Here is a 17889-nt window from a genome sequence, read left to right on the forward strand (position 1 = left end):
ATTTTCTGAATACTTTCATGTATTTTTTTTAATCTCCTCTGGTAATTTTGTTGTAACCCAGTTGAAATATGCTACTTTACCAAGAAGAAAATAAAAAATAACATCTTTTCTTGTTTGAAGTAGAGCATGCTTACATCTCCTCTGTTCTTTTGAGCTGTTTGGTAGTTGCTTCTGCGATTTCTGTTTGTGGTGGGTTTTTGTTCCAGTGTGGTTCTATAATGATGTACGTAGGTATCAGGCCTTGATTTGTTCATCTTCGTATTTCATCACATGAGAAGTAGTATTTCTTGAAAGAAATCTTGAACATTTCAGTTTATAATCACATATTAGATTAATTGCTTGCACAAGCAAGAAGGAAAACAAAGCAGTGCAAGATCTGTTCTGGTATGTTGTTGCTACAAAACATCAGTACTGAAGTTACACGGGATCTACTGGGAATTAAATGGTATAAATATAATTTCAGTATAGCTGGTGTACTGAAGTACAGATCAGGAGACTGAGATCTGTACTGTTTTCATGTCTGTGATGCTGATTTGCTCTAGAAATTTCACTCTCCCTCTGCTTTTATTGCCTTTTTTAGAAAGTGAGAATGTCACATCTGTTTTGCAGTCTGAAGGTCTGCGATACGCGTGCAAGCTGATCACCCTTTGGAGAGCGGAGACTTTTATGACTCCCGTGTTCACTAGGAAAATGTTCTGAGGAAAACTTTTCCTTTCTTCTCTGTTCATGGCTGGAGAGCAGGGGGTGCCTCTTCTCCACTGTTTCTGCCTGTGCACAATGAGCCACGCCAGACTCTTATAGGAAAAGACCCTAAAAAATCCCTTGAATGAGGAGGTTTTTTGCAAGGATTGACTTACTATGCTTATATCATTTTGTGATTTTTGCCTTCCTTAGATTCAGAGTCCACATAGGTACGTTTGATTTCCTTTTCTTGGGATATGACACATGTGGATATTCAGCCTGACACTTCCATGGATGCTTCCGTATCACGTGAAGACAAGCTGCTACATTTGGATGCTTCATTGAAAAGGAAAGTTTTAAACTGGAAGCATGGTATACATTTAATCATCTTCCACTAAACAGATGAAGCTGCAATTTAAAAAATACAGTGTTAGTAGATCGTGTACTCACAGAATAGTCTGCTGATTAATTCAATTAAAATTCTTCAAGCCACTACCATTATGAGAGATCTAATGAGTTGAACTGCTCATGTTTGAAAAAAAAAAAAAAGGGTTCTAAAGAAAGCCACTGACTGTAAAATTCATAGTGATGTTTAGGTATCTGCATCTTTTAAAACCTGCGGGAGGTCAGGTATCTTTATAGGAGTTAGATGACAGAACTTCTATGTCTTGGCAGTCCATAGGGTTTTGTTGTTTCTAAGCAAGCGGGGATGAGACTTTGAACAATTCCAATACTGATACTAGCTACTAATAGTTACAGCGTATAAGCTTTTCATATCTCAATTATTTAAGATCTTAAGCAAAATTATGCCTGCAGAGTTTTAGTTTATAGTTTCAGGCCATAGTTTTTTTCCATTTCTGTCTGCTTGAGGTACTGGGCCACAAAGAGCCCCAGGTTATTGACGGGGACTTGTCTTCAGACTGTGACACCAAAGATCTCACTGTGCCGGACGCAGAGTTCAACACTCTACAACCGGTATCTGTTCTCAATGGGTGTTTCTTGGCCACTTTCCTGGTCTCCCAGCATGTCTGACCCTTTGAGCTCCTGTGCAAAGAGTAAAACCGCATCATCAGGGGAAAGACAACTAGATTCAAAAACCCAGGCCAGAGGAGGCTGAAAAGAAAAGGGTTGTGCAATTACCCTTACGTGCGTGTGACAGAACCAGCAGGTGGCTAATTGAACCACAGCCCATGGCCTCGTCCACAGGCTGAGATGCTGCTGCTTAACTACCACTTTAAAAATCCCACGAAGAATAAGATCATCTGAAGGGACTGATTTTTCCAGGAATCCAGGCAAAGATTCAGGTTGCATTTGGGGACTTCTAGTGGCTTGGCATTTCCATGGGGGGGGTCCAGAGAGTTTAAACTATTACCAAAATTAAAGTAATAGATAATTGATATTTTGATATCTTGTAAGTCATGCTTGATGTTGTTCTAGAAAATCATCATGCAAACTATGGCATGTGTTTACTGTACTTATTTTCTGACTTTTTCTAGCCTTTTTTTTGTATCTGCATTGTAACAGCAGACTTTCATTATGCGTGGTTTCTAAGTACCATGACAATAACTTCACATTTACTTTCAATTCACCAATATCCATGCCATTTTCAACATTTTAAAATTTCCCACTATTTTAAAGTCGCCCAGCAAGTGCATACACCTCATCCAACATGCTGTAGTTGTCATTTTAAAGTGGTCTTACAGTCCCACTCATACCCAGCTTATAATTGTGCCATTCACTCAGGCCGCCCCAGCCTGCCCGTGAGCCGTGCTCCCCTGCCGCTCACTCGCTGCCTCTCGCCCCGCAGGCTGAGCTGCCACACAGTTTGCATTCCGCTCCTATCGCCAGGTGTGCAGCGGCTCCTGTTCACTCGTTGGATGTGAAGCTTTAGATACATTTTTTTGTGCAATTGGACTTTTGCTCTTTACAGTTTCTTATGTTGAGCTTGTGATATCTTTGGAGTCTCTGTTGGATCACAAAGACCTGCCCTCCCTCAGTTTTCTAAAATTCATACGTCTGGCAAAGTCATCCTTACATAGTGCCTCAACTCTGACTTCGTTTTCCTACTAATAATATTTTCATAATTGATTTTATTCTTAGTGCTGCAGGTGTTCAGAAACAGTTGAGGTAGATCAAGGATTTGTTTTACTCAGTGTCTGACTTCTAGGTCATCAGCTTTGCGTGATGAAACGATTCCAGCTAGCAGCTGCCAGAGCTGTCAAATGCAAGGACTTCCTTTGGGAATTATTGTAAAATAGATTTCACATTCATATTATATAGCTTTACTCTTTGAAAACAGTTAAGCAGATTAATACTAATTTTTAAATACCTCTTTTTTTGTTTGTTTTTTTCTTACTTGGCTCCCCATTTTTTTCAAGTGCTAATTCATGTATGAATTAAGTAATTTACATGTGTGTCAAGTGCAGTGACAGTTTCTACGGCTCAGTTTCTAGTAGGAAACTAAATTACGACTACTAATGTTCCCAATTGTATACCTTACAGGAAAGTTAATTTTCAGCAGTGGAGATCCCCAGGTGCCTTCGGAAGTGGGCACGTAGGCTTAGAGAGAAGTAGGAAAGGAAATACGATTTAACATAGTTAAGTAACTTTCCAGCTACCAGTCAAAACAGGTAACACCTTAGACATCCACATCTTGTCTCCGTGGATGGACACATGCAGGTCTGTTTCTTAACTGTGAGACTAAATGAAGAAATCAGTATGTCCTTTCTGTTGTGGTATTTAAGCTGCTAAATGGTTTGAAGGATCTGCTTTTCAGATCTCAGCTTTACATGCACATTAATACTTTGTAGCATACAATTTAGCTGTTCACTCTGATTTCTCTAGAAACAGCTCAAATCCTCTGTAGGCTTTTGTTTAATAGTGATGGAACACACACAGTTCTTTGTGCATCCAGAGCGATACGTATAGCTTCAAGCAGTTACTAACATGAGAGGCATTTTGCAGTGATACTTTAATTTCAAACAATGTATTAGGTATAATTGGCATTTTTAGAAACCATCTGGTTGGTATTTTTAAGGGTGAAAAAAATGTGTGAATTTGCAAAGAAGATACATCAGTACCTCTGAGTAGTTCTACTGTATCAGAAAATAGAACATAATTGGATACTAGAAAAAAAGGAAAACAAAAGAAATCACACATTCTGACACATCAAGAAGCAACAGAAAAAGGACTGTGGAATTTGATGTAGGAATACATTAAAAAAAAACCATTTTACTACATCAAATTGCCACCATATGTTCCATGATGAGATACAACAAAGCAGATAATGTATCTGTTATGGGTTCTGTCAAGCCATAGGACCCTTTGGATGTGTCAATAATTAACAAATAACATCTGTTGTCAACTTAATCAGCATGGGCGAGGTTCCCCTCCCCGCAGACAGAGGAACCGGGATATCCTGCTTTCCCTTAGAGACTGGAGATTTCTTTGACCGCGTCGCTTTATGCGGAATTCCTGCTGAGATGTAATTAACGGGAAATCGGGCTGTGCAGAAACAGCAGAATACAGCGAGATTGCCACTGCAGTGCTGACTGAGAATTCTGCCTTACCTTTGACTATTTTTCAGTCAGATATGGTTTTCCTGACTGCCTTAATGCCCTACTGTGTATAGAGGCTGCACTTTGGGAGTGGATGAGCAGCCTTTTCAGATATGCAGAGACTAATGATAGCCCACTACCTCATGTATAGATGCAGAACAGATTATGTTCTTGTTTTGTAGACAATGGGAATGCAAAAATGTGCTAAATCAGGACTTGTTTGACTCCTTGCTTACAGAGAAACTGTCAAATAACATGCAACCTTGAGAACCAACACCAATATAAGGTAAAGTGAAAAAGGGCAATTTAAGATCCTGAGGAAGTTGTTAACAGAGCCTCGGAGGCTGTCTGAGCTGCAGCAGCAGTAGCAGTCTGCAGGAGCTGATCTCTTTATCCTCCCCATTGCTGACCACATCCTGTCCTGAGAAAGTCACAAGATTCCTCCAGACTAGGGGAAGGTGGGATGTAGTGAAGTAGCTCTGTGCCCTTTAAGTGCACCTAGTACAGAGGAATGGGGATTTGCGAGTCAGATCTGACCTTTCATTCCTATCCACATGCTCAAGAAAGGGTTTTAATAGAAATCTTAGAGATCTTGTGACGGAACGACTTGGAGTAATGAGATTTTCCTTTAATCTTCATTAAGATCCATTACACAGATAATTCATTACATACATAATGCATAATCTAATTAGGTAAGATAATGTTCAAAACCTTCTAGTAGGAGGTGCTTAAGCTGGTAAATAATTTTCATAAATGTAAGTAAATTTGTTTAATCACAATTGGTTGCTGCTGCAGGTGTCACTGTGCTGATGTAGTGTGAGTTTTAAGCATCCCCTCTGCTCCTACCAGGCTCATCTTTGTGGCACAGAATAATTCAGTCTCCAAGATTATCACTTTTCTCTCTCCCACTAATTGTGATAATGGAATACCAACTTTAAACAATAACTGTTTTAACTAAGACAGTATAGTATCAAGTCTGTGATATCAAGGAGCTAGACAGTGTGCACAGTCTCATTTTGAGGAGCAGCGTTACTTTCAGCCCTGGTTGCTCTGCTTTGCCAACACAGGAAATTATCTTGCTTCTCTGTCCCATTTAATGGGGTTAGGAAACATGCAGCCAAACACCTCTCTTTGTTCTTGACCCATGACTAAGTTAGGGCTGAGAAATCTCACTTCAAGTTTATCTTTGCCCATAGACTGTTCTGATATCATTTAAAGAACAGAGACCCCTTCCTGAGCTTCATATAAATACATTATAAACGTCATTCTCTCTTGTTGCTTGTTAACTCATGAGGGAGTCGCATCTAGACTCCTGCCTTAGCTGTAAGAAGGGTGCTAAAGAGCTGAAACTGTCACTGAAGCCCACAGAGGTACATTTTTGGTTGCTCAAAAAGGAGGCATATAAGATATGGAAAATATTGTCTGACCTGACAATGTAATTCTATTTAAGAAACAGAAAATGTGCTGGATAATATATGCAGACACCTCTGTCATGAAGCCTCATGTGGTTTCACACCCAATTATGTGTGACCACCTTTGGTTACCATAGCAATTCTCTCTTAATTAGAAACTCGCCCTCTGCTCATGGCCTGTTTGTGCTAAAGCATGAAATTCAGATACAGACTTAGGCACCTGATTTACTTGTTTATATATTGACGCTAACTTACTGTGTCAAACGACTTCTTTATGCAGCAGTATTCTGTTTCTTTGAATCAAACACTGATTGGACTTACGAAATTTTTCAGTGTGTCCTTGACCCACTTCCAGTCCGTGTATAACGGGCAGGCAACACCAAGAGAAGGCCGTGGTGTTGGAGTTGTTAACGTGCGTGCTAACACAATTAGTGAGGGGCAGGCAGCTCTCTCACTGCTGCTCAGGTGCTCACAGGAGAAGGACCCTCTCTGAAACCTCCAGCCTGCATTCAGGCTCAAAATGTTTTTACAACAAATTCAAAGGAAAGGAGTGTGTGGGGGACTATGGTGGGTTCGTGGATTCCCTGACAGAGGGCATGGGAACAGAAATTAGCCTTGAAGATATGAAGGCCTACCTGTGAGAAAGATGGGAGTAAAGGAGTATCCGGAGATATTAAGGATGTACCCGTGAGAGAGAAGGGAGTAGAAGAGTAACAGTGATGATAGCAAAATCAGCCAATGCGCTGTTACTGCTGTAACTTGTAACCAATAGTGAAGAGACACATGAATTGGTAAAACTGTATAAAAATGCACTTGTGGCAATAAATGGCATCTACTACTTTCATCCTGGAAGAACTTGGTCCATGTCGTTTGTCCGTCTCAACCACGACAGGAGTGTCTACCCACATGAAACTATTTGATAATATATGAAGTTGGCTTTATTTGTGTCCACCATGGGGTAAAATAAAAAACCACCAGAGGGTGTTTTGATGACAGATAGAAGAGATTTATTCCTGATAAGATAATGAGGATGAGCAGTTACCTGGAGTGTTGAAGTCAATTCTAGAAGTTGGGCATCAGATCAGTGCTTGGGGCAGACGCTCGAAAGCAAAGGTTATGATCCTAAACACCCTGTCCTGTAAATCTGGGGAGAAGAGAGGCTCCTAATTCTTGGACTCCAGTCCAAGACTGTGGAGTCACAAATCTCTGTGGTTTCTGATCTAAATGTAGAACCTCAAACACCTCTTTCTAAAATAAAACAAATCTCTCCCCAGGCAAAATGCTACAGCACAGATAATTGTTTTTTGAGGGGACAGGACAAGAATAGAACACAATTCAGAAATTTACTCAGATAGTACATTGACAGGGCAAATATAAGAACTTGTTTAGCAGAATAGATAAGTATAGAACAAAACAGAATGAACTCATGCATTACAAGGTCCAGAGAGATTGTTTTTAACTTTTGATCCACTTATAGCAATTACTTATGACATGCAAGGAGCCCAGTCCTTTAGTCTTTAATCTAAAGTTCTTGGGCTATAAGATGTTCAGGATTGCACTTTGAAAATGTATTTGACATAAGATATGAGAGCATTGAGAGAGAGAACATGAAACATTCAGCTTAAAACAAAAGATTATCCCATCTGCTATCTTTCACAAAGATCTCTTTTGTATGTCATGAAGCTGGGTTTCCCATTTGCGTAAACTCATTAGCCAGGTTCGAGGCTGATGGGGAGGAATTTTCACTTACTGTATGCTCGGAAACTCATATAAATGCTAATATCATACCTTGCTAATATATATATCATGCTGGATAGCAGAAGCAAGAGTAATTTTGCCATATAGTATATTGTACTGTGTCTCTGAATTCTTGCTTAATATACATTCTTGGTTACTGCTCACAAATACCACTGTTACATATGAGCAGGACCAGACAAACAACAGCAAAAGAAATCCAAAGCAATTTCAGCTTTGTGGTCACAAGAAATCAGTCAGATGATAGCTGAGCTCTCTCAACTTCTGTTTTTCTGTTTAATGTTTCTCCCAGTTTAGGATTAAATCTAATACTGAAACTCAAATACTGGATTCAGAACAGAAACCCAATTGTTACTTCTTTGAACATGGACCGAAATGGTGTTTTTAATTTAGTCTGTCTGAAAACATTCCTTAAACAAGTAATAAATAGTTCTTAAGAAGTACAAGTAAATTGGGCAATAGGCATCTATCTTTAATTACAATTTTAGCCTTAACGATTGTTCTTGAGTCAGCTATATAGCATTATTACCATAAGAAAACCAGACTATTTTAAAATCTAATGTCACAGTGCAATTGATTTAAGTAAAAAGAGATTATCCAGCAGTCAAAAGCTTAAGTGAGTATTAAAGAGAGCAGTCAGCTTGTATACACGTAAGTTTGCCAACATTCCCAGTATAAAACAAATGACTCGTTATATGGTATCTCTGTTGTGCCTGGATTCTGATTTTCTATGAGTCATCTCTTGATTTACTGAAATAGAATAAGATGAGGAGGAGAGTCAAATTATAGGGAAAAACATCTGCAAGCTGTGTAACGTCCAACACAGTTCTAGGGAAGAATGATTATTCAACTCCTCTGTGCTCTTTACTGGCTCTGAATTTCATATCAGATCCCTCCTGCCATTGGATTTCTCTTATGGGGAGGAGTTTTATAAAAACCTCATGCATAACCAAGGTCAGTTTTCAGTAACACACAGACCATAACAGTCTTTCTCTTTTCTGATTACCCTTCTCTATTGAATTTGTATTCATCTATAACTGCAAAATTGCATCACGTTACACTGTAAAGGCATATAGCATGTCTATATAATAAAGGGGGTAAAAGCAGTTTTCTATTATCACCACATTAAGTTGGGATTGGATTTTGCATTATGAATTATCATCTTACTGCACATAGTGCTAAACAGGAAAGTAATGTTCCATTTAGATGTAACTGAGCTGGAATGTGAGTGAATTTTTAGCATTTGAATAAGGGAAGGGAAGGGTGAAAGAGGAGGAGGGAGCACATCTTACGGTTTGTGTTTTTTAGGTTATCTCCAATGTATCACATCCTACAATTGTCATACGGAAGTTTTTTACCCGAGAGGTTATAAGAACCTATGCAGTACATTTGACTATAGCTGGCACCAGGGACAGTTTGAAAAATCCTTAATTGTGACATTCAGAAAAAGAAATAGCAAGTGTGTCTCACAGAGAAGTGTCAAACATGAGAATCCTCCAGCTGTGCAAGGGCTGACCACATACGGACCCAGTTCTAAAGCAGTATAAAACTGTACTACAGAGATATATTCTTCAGGCTGAAGCTTTTCCTCAAGACTCATCCTTTTTAAATTATTTAGAGCATAAGGATCATCAATAAAATATCAAATAAGTTATCTGCTCAAGAGGAGCACTAATGTATGAATGTCAATGCTAAGGTTATAGTTCTATAGTATTTAGTGCCAAGATAAGCTAGCGTGAAAAGTAAACTGCTAATAATTTACCTTTGCTTTGATTTGTAAAATCTTTGTGTTTCAACTGTTCATTGTTACATAACTGTTCCCCCCGGTCTCTGAAAGTCGGGTTCAGTCTGAGGTTAAATTGTACCTTGCCAAAGCAGGGATGTGACCTGGTCTGAACGACTCCTATGACTCCACTTGTTTTCCTGCTTTGTAAATCTTTTGGCTCTGTGTACATGCGTGCGTAGGAAGAGAGCAGATGTGAGGGAAAGGTCAGGGATGCTGTGCAGTCTGGGAGGCTTTCCTTTTACTTCCAGGAGATTTAGATGCCTCCTTAGTGCAGATACATAAAAACATGCCTCAGTGAACATTAATGTTGTTTATTTTAAAGCAAAGTATAAATTAGAAAAGAAAGGAGAAGCACAAATCAGGTAACATACACATACCATACAACATCCCAATCCAGTGCTGACCCATTGTCAGTGTAATATTCAACTGACAAAAAGAAGGTGCCCTCACATACAGACATATCTTCTGTATCCGTATCAAAGAACTGAGTATCTGGAACAACGTTGAAACTGGAAAACTGAAACAACTGGTGTGACTGCGTGTGTTTATATACACACATACATACGCAAAAAGATCCATCCTTACCACTAATGCAAAATCATACATCTAAGAACAGAGTTTATAAATTACATGTTCTAGATGAAAGAAAATAAATGTGAGTCTTTTTACCTTTGGGAGTTCGGGTTATGAATTGTCCCAGGTTACAAGGGGAGTCAGTGATATAATCAAGTGTCCCTGCATGGCCCAGTCCAACACCAGGCAGAGATCGCAATGTGATCCCTAGAGCAGTACAGCTCAGGGACGTCTTGTCACAGTTCTTTTGCTTCCAGTGCTAAGGATAACTAGAACATTTTCCTTCAGAATCAAATCTGCCACCAGTTCCCTCATGTAGAAATGGAAGGCATGAATTCTATAGACTCCTTCATTCTTCTCCATCCTGAAGAAGTGAGTTAGAAGTTTCTTAAGGCTATATGTTTTTAAGTATAATATCTCTCACAGTCCTTACCTGCCTTTGCTAAAATATTTGGGGTTGATATAAGCGTTTTACAGTTTCCTATAAATACCTGTGATGAAAATAGATAGTGGGAGGCAAGTCTTTCTTTTTAAAGAAATTTTTCATACCTTGACCAAAAGATTTCAAGCTGTAGAAAAGCATCTCTTCCAACATGCTTTAATACGACCATTAAAATCTTAGCTGATAATAACATTGTCTACTGAGAAATTTTGGCTTCTCATTCCCAATTGCACCTTTTGATTTATGTTGATAATAATGGCATTTAGCATTTCTGGAGTTCTTTGCATTGCACCGAAGGATGCAGTTTGCCAATCTACTAGAGAGCAGAGAAAAAAACTGCTTTTGTGGCTGTACATCTTTTGGTAAACTTTAGTAAAGTAAATGGTGTTGAGTTTGACCTTAGAACAAATGGCAATCCTTTGAACAGCTCAAGTTCAATTAGCTATAAACAAGGGATGAGTAGTGTTCATTTCCCCGTTAAAGGTGGGTTAGCTGAGTACACAGTATTTTAAGGTCAATGCCACCATGGATTAATTGTACCGTACATTGAGAGACATTGAGGAGGATTCCCAGTACTTGAGTTCTGCAGTTGTGCCACATTCTGATGACAAGCACACAGGAAATGTCATCCACAGGCTGAGCCTACACCTCCTTCTCACAGGAAAAAAATGCCCAAGTAGCTTCGCCCAAGGCAAGAGTGTCAAACTGTAAAAATGCACATTTATACAGTCCTAAAATTTAATTTGGCTCTTTGAAGGCAACCGTGAGGCTGATGTGGCCCCCGGTGAAAATGAGTTTGACACCCCTGGTCTAAAGCATAGCCCAAGGTGACTGTTTGGCTGCTGGGTCTCTCATTGAGTTCTATTTGTCCCCTATTTGTTATCTTCCTTAGAGCTTTACAAGGACTTTCAATTAAAGAAAAAAAAACAAAAAAAAAAAGAAAGAAAAACACAAAAAAATTCCAATTTATTACATTTATGCCAGTGTGGAAATGTTTCCCAGTGTCAAAATTTATTTTCATGTTTCCCTCTGTGTTTTAGCCTTGTTTCTCTACATCGGGCAAACACAGACGCCGATGGCTCATTTTGGAACTGGATACTGTCTGATGCTTTTCTCTCTCTGGTGCCTGGTTTGTGCTTACCTTACTCACATGTTCCTGTATGTCAGACTTGCATTGCCCAGTGTGGAAAGCAATTTGTCTGGGCTGCTCGCTGGCTGAGCACCAGTGCACACTTGGTGTCTGAAGGATGCCTGTTCTGGAAGGAAACAGAAAAGGTTGTTACGGTCTCCTTTAAAAGGAAGGCTGGTATCTAACAAATGTGCGTGTGGTGTTATCTTCTTGTGCTAGTGCAAGAAAACAAAAATGTGCTTATACATGGACACTGAGTAGGAGAAATACTGCCATAGACTACAACTGGACATAGGCAGCTGGGGATGCATTATTTTGGAGGGAAGAGGGAAAAGACACCGCATTGGTAAGTCATGGAGCAGACAACATATAGCCTGAATTTAATGAAGTATGGTCATTTAAACCCTGCCTCACTATGAACCTAAATACCAGTTTTCCTTCTCTTATTCTCAAGGAAACAGCAAATTTTCATGGATGGGGAGAAGGGTCTAGTTTTGAACTAATGAAAACTGAAATACAGTTGAAAGTAAGCTTGAACATTCCAGGAACATTTAATTGGAAATGGCAAGTGGAAAGTCTGTGGTGAGCCACAGTTGTTGCTTATGTGATGTTCCCTTGTTTGCAGATCAGATATCTCATAGTAGTTGATTAGTAGAAATATGGAAATAAAAGCAAACATCTTTCACTATTTTTTTCTGTAATAAAGTTGTGCCTGATAAAAGAGCCACTGAAACTTCCACTGGTAAAAACTGCCCGAACATATTTCTGCTCCAGTTGGCAGCTGGAAGAAAGGATTTCCAGGGTATTTCCAAGGATTTTTCAGAACTTTAGTTCCAAGGTTAAGCACGCCTCACTTTGAGTGCTTATATACACCCAGTACTGCATGACAGCAGACATGAACGGCATGAAAAAAGTAATTTAGGGAGAAAAGTTGTTTATTCAGCTGTCATGCAATTTGAGCATAGAGGGCACTGGCATGAATAAATGAAAGCAATTTACATATGTACATGAAGAACACAGTACAAGATTCATGCTTGTAAAGCGGTGAAATGTACTACAGAGGCTTTTAAGTGTGAAAGAAAGGCATCGGAAGCAATTCTGAAACATATAAAGCTGACTGATTGTGTATAGTGCTCCTCCAAAAAGAGCCACATGAGAAAATGAGGCATCAGTAAAGGGTATTGTAAAAAAATATTAAAGCAGTATACCAGCAGCAAACCTGTTGCATATTTAGTCCAATATTTACAAAAGGGTTTATGCTCTAGAATTACATTCAAGCAGTAAAACTGTGGGACTTCATTGTCTCCCACTATTCTTCAAATTGAAAATACATTAAACCACTCCAAAAACTTATTCAGGTGGTGAATTCAGATAGGATTCAGATAGTGAGTTCTACTCGAAAGCATTCATAAACTGCATAAAGCAAAATGGACTTCCTTTCAGCAGGAGAAATGGATGCTTTTCCCCAAGAAAAAAAATCTAAAAATAAAATCAGAAAGTTCCACTCACATTTGATCCATTTTTTGTATTCCCCAGGTCACTTTATACATAGAATTAACACAGTACTAGTTGTTGACAGAGATTTATAAAAATGAGCTCCATTATTTATTTCTTATGATGTTGGTGAAAAGAACATGTAATGGTTTCTGCTTGAGATTCTTGCATTTTCATCTCCTTTAAACAATATTTTTTGCTTTTCATATCAAGCAAAATGGCCTGCTTAATTCTGACACAAGTTTTCAGAAAGTTAAACAGATGCATTCAACAGTTGTGTAAATTGTTAGATTCAAGAATCTCACAAAATTAAAAGTCCATGTTGTAAAAATATAAAATAGATACACACTAGAAAAAAGTATGGCTTAAAGTGTTTAGTTTTTAATGTATAATGAAATACAAATCAGATATCTATTGTCCAGTATGTGAGATTTTGTAATCATATGAAGAACTCTAGCTTCATGTCAATAAAGACTCCATCTAGAATTAATTTTTAGTAAAACAACATAATGTGTATATTAATATTTTAATATAGTAAGTGCTCAAAGAGACAAAAGAATGTAATTTTGGTAGGCGAAGATATGGAGATACTACACTTGCTGGCTCGATCTTAACTGCCCTTGGGGTCCTGAATTTGCAGCACATTAAGCACATCCTTAAGGTTTTTCCCTATGGAGGAAGGCACTTAACCTCAACCTGAACTATAAGGTTAACACTTTAATGTTTTTTTCCAAGCATGGTTCCTCTTCCAAATTTTTATGCCATTTCAGTATGGCATTATCTGGCTAGTGAAGCAATGGATCTGTTTGCAGTAAGAGAGGAGCTGAGGAGCCAGGTTCACAGACCCACCTGGTATCACAGTTCTACCCCCAATTTGATTTTACACTGAGTGAAATTTGGCTACAGCTGAAATTTAATCATCTACCTGAAGACCATGGCAATACCAAGACTGAGGCAAGACAAGATGGTAGATTTGATGGCCTTTGTAGTGTCAGGAAAACTTCTGCAAGGGACTGGAAGCAGCAGTAGTAGCCAGAGTGGAGTAGCCACATCCATTTATATTTGAGTTACAACTTGAGTTACAAACTCAGAAAACTCAAAAGAGAGCTTTAGGAGTGCTCAGGACAAGAGGCGCATATTGTAATTATGGCTGGTCTGCATAAAAATGGAGAAAATCTGAACTGTAGAGCTCAGTCTGTTGTGTAAACCAAAAATTGCCTTGAGAAAAAAACCCTAATAATAACTTCCACATTAGGAAGCTTAAGCTATGATTTAGTGAAGTTAAAATTTATGTAATCCTATCATCCTTTATTAAATACTGGAATTAATATTGCTTGAGAAAATAAAAAGTTAATCAATATCGCACCTATGAAAATGAATACTACTCCCACAAATAATATCAGCAAAAAGCAGCATGTACATCTTAATCAGGGAACACAAAAGCAAGAGCTCTGGGGGAACCTGGAGTGGTTGTCTAGGAAACAACAACAACAACAAACCAGTCTATGAATACTGCTGTTAACAGGCAGTCAAGGTTCATCCAGACAGAGCAACTTTGCAAGGGGCAAATTCTGAGAATTAGCATCTCTTCTGACAATTCCCAAATAACATAACGTTTTTGAAATGTCGCATAATTTAGACAAACAGGTGTGATTAGACACGCCAAAAAGCCTGCAGCATTGGAGACAGCATGAGCCAGTCACCACGCCTTGCATACGCATTTTTGATTTTTATGAGTGGCTGATTTTTCTCAAACCATCTTCACATCCACAGGTAGATAAACACTGACAAGAATCTGAACCTGACATATTTATTGTAGGTCTTAAATCTGTGCATGGTACACATAAGACAATATTGAAAGCCAGCACATAGCATTGTACTTTCCCAGTTCTAATAGGCTGGTGAGATGAGGCATCGGCAAAACATGATTAAAACGTATATATTTGCTCAGTTTTTAATTTCATGCACATCTTAGGTTTCTGCAGATGAATCCGGAATGTCCAATGACTGTGACACACCATATCCTTTTATATCAGATGCCCCCAGGTTTTGTTCCAATCAATTACCGGTTTTACTTGTGAAAGGCAAATTGGAAGTTCATGAACAAAAACTGAATTGACAAATTTATCTTACCATCCTGGATATCTGCAGTGTCCAGGAGTCAGCATTAAAGGATGAACTTTGTAAACTGGTTGGTCAAACAAGCAAAAAAGCACAGTGTTTGGTTTGTTGCTGTTGGTTTTTTTCCCTTCCAATTTGCAGCCGGACAGTACTATAGAAAGTTGAGAAACTAAAAGTGTTTCTGATAGCAATGTTTTTCCTGTCATCTTCAACAGGTATTTTGCATCAAGGATATCGGTACCTGAAAAAAGTCTTTTGACTGTAGTGAGGGCACAGTTACCTGTGTGATATTACAGACACAGTGAGTGGTCTCCTCTCTGAACAGCAGGCTCGTGTGTTATCTCCACAGCACAGGAGGAAAGGCCGTTATGATAAGGGGTGCTCAGCAACGCCAGTTTCCCTGACACATCCCTGTCATCCTTCTGAACTTCATCTCCTCTCGGAGACCTGTCAGCCACACCAGCCTCACAGACACAGGCATTAAGCAGGGCTTAAATCTGACTACAGCAAGAGCAATATAGATCTGCCAATCCCGCAGCTGGTTAGGACACGGGCGGCATTTCCTCGGCCCCCTTAGCAGCTGCTCGGGTGAGCTCTGAGGCCCGGGCTGGGCCGGTGTGAGGGCGGGAGCGCACGGACGCGCAGGCTCCTCCCGGCCGGGCAGCTGAGCCCGCCCTCGGGGGTGCGAAGGAGGCTCTGTGCCCTTCACCTGCTCTCTTTTCCAGCCGAAATAAAAGTTTCAGCCTTTGTCAACAAGCTCTCCTCTCCGCAGAAAGCATCTGCCGCCTTCTCCGCAGTGGAGGATTTTCTCCTCAGAAAGGTCACCTCAGCTCCAGCCGCCAGTGCTGGCTGCTTATCAGGGTTTCTGTGGAAACTTTTCATCAATCTGAAGTCTTCCCATACTTTATACCCCCAGGGTGCCCTCCTCTAGAAACGTTTCCTAAATTAAAACTTCACTGTTTTTTTTCTCGGCTGAACACCTGCTCCACCACGCAGTTCAGCGACCGGCACCGCGTTCCGCGCCCGCCCCGGCGCGGCCGCTTGAAGAGCAAATGGCGGCAGGGCCGGAGGTGCCAGGTTACGAACCCAGCTCGGGGGAGCCAGCGGCCTCTGAAGAGGCTGTGGCGTCTGTTGTGTAAGTACCTCTAGAAATGATGGCTTAAAGCAGATTCCGAGGCTCCTTCCTCACAGATGTCGTGTGCGGGCGTCAGCATTTCCCTCCCAACAGGCCTGGGTGTTCTCCCGGCGGTGCTGGGTTTCTCTCACAGGTGCCCCGGTGTTGTCCCGGGTTTCTCTCACAGGTGCCCCGGGGTTATCCCGGAGGTGCCCGGGTTTCCTCTCACGAATGGGTGTTTCCACCCCCCGGTGCCGGCTGGCGGTGCTGAACCCGCGGGGGCTCAGCCGGGCGGTCTCTAGAGCTGTGCGGAGGGCGCAGCCCCGGCTGCCTCAGCGGCGCCTTCGCCAGAGCCCGCCCGCCTTCCCCTCACCTCGTCTGCCCTGCAGGACACTAATGCGACTGGTTTTTTAAAAAAGGAGCTTTTAGCTGTAGGTCTCTTGTTGCCCTGAGGTGACCTCACCATGGGATACAGAGCTACACCGGGACAGCACGCTCAGGAGAGCGGCGAAGGGCTGCTGCGGGTGTCCGCTCCCCAGCGGGCGCTGCGGCTGTGCTGGCATCTGTTCAGCCGCGGCACCAGGCACCAGGTGGGAAATGCCACAGGGCTCTTCACTGCCCTTTACGGTATTTCCCTTCTGATTGCCTCGCTCCTTCTGTTCTTCCTTTGCAAACTAAATGAGGGAGGAACTTGTGAATTAATAGAGGAGGAGGTGTCAAAATTTAGACCATTTTTTTTCTACTATTTACTCACTTTGCAACACTTGTCACTGAGGGAAGTAGTATAGTTATTCATAAAAGAGAAATCCTGAAAAAAATCCTGTGACTTTTAATGCAGGAATTATTGAGGCAGAAGGTTCTGGAGGACACCCGCAGTTTTCACCCCTCAGAAGGTTGTGGTGAGTTGTCTGCATACACTGATAATGCCATTAGCTCATTTGCAAAGGGTTCACGTCTTTTCTCAAAAGCCCATAGCAAAATACTTGAATTAACTTCTTAATTAGTTTTTGAAACTGATAGTCACTACTTGTTTCTAGATATGTATTTGTGCTTTTGATGGAAAACCTGAAAAAGCTTTAAAACTATCCAAATGTCTTAACTCTTCAAAATTAAGCTAGAAACCTTTGTCCTTTCTATCCAGTCCATGTTATAGAGTGGATGCCATTTTGTCTTGGAGTGAATTTGTTTCTCCCTTGGTATTTTACTTCTGGCGCTCAGCTGCCAAATTAAAATGAAGTTTGCAACCATATACCTGAAGTTTCCAGGCCTCAGAAAGTATTTGATTTGTGGTATGGGACAGATTTAAATTCAGTTATTCTTTAATACAACTGTAGGTAGCAGCCCTTCATAATTCTTTAGCCAATTATATCTATTTGCTTGCAGGCTACCTATCATATGTGTTTTTATTTAATTGTGTGGCACCCCATCAAGCTGTTAAATACAATTGTCCTCAACTTTCGATAGAATAGAGAAAGGCAAACCAGATATTAATAACTTTCCTGGTATGACGGATGGGACTGCAGTAAGAGTATGGTCTTTATGTTTCAGTTTTGCTAATATGATATGGATCAGCATTACAAAATAAGCCTACTAACACTGTGGATAAAGAGCAAGTCATTGGCAGGGCAAGAAGAAGAATTTATGAATATCATTTCCTAATCCCTCATTCTAACCACTAAACCCTGCTGTCATTAAGACCTCAAAACCAGAGCGCATTGTTATTCCTAAGCAGTGACAGTGTATTTTTATTCAAGGTTTACATCACGTATTGTAATGTATTATGGAAGATGTTGACAAAGCAGAATTTCTTAAACAAATGACAACC

The 17889-nt window shown here is 40.2% G+C and overlaps 1 long non-coding RNA gene across 1 annotated transcript; it reads right to left on the reverse strand.

Annotated features, from left to right (window-relative positions):
- Positions 1-23: 23 nt before the first annotated feature.
- Positions 24-16559, reverse strand: LOC139829158 (uncharacterized). The gene is made up of 3 exons (XR_011741514.1): positions 16094-16559; positions 11348-11462; positions 24-1089 (listed from the first exon to the last, which is right to left on the reverse strand). It is a non-coding gene; the product is annotated as an uncharacterized lncRNA (long non-coding RNA).
- Between the last annotated feature and the right edge of the window lie 1330 nt (positions 16560-17889).

This window comes from Patagioenas fasciata, chromosome 15 (assembly GCF_037038585.1).
Source record: "Patagioenas fasciata isolate bPatFas1 chromosome 15, bPatFas1.hap1, whole genome shotgun sequence".
In the NCBI taxonomy this organism is placed as follows: Eukaryota; Metazoa; Chordata; class Aves; order Columbiformes; family Columbidae; genus Patagioenas; species Patagioenas fasciata.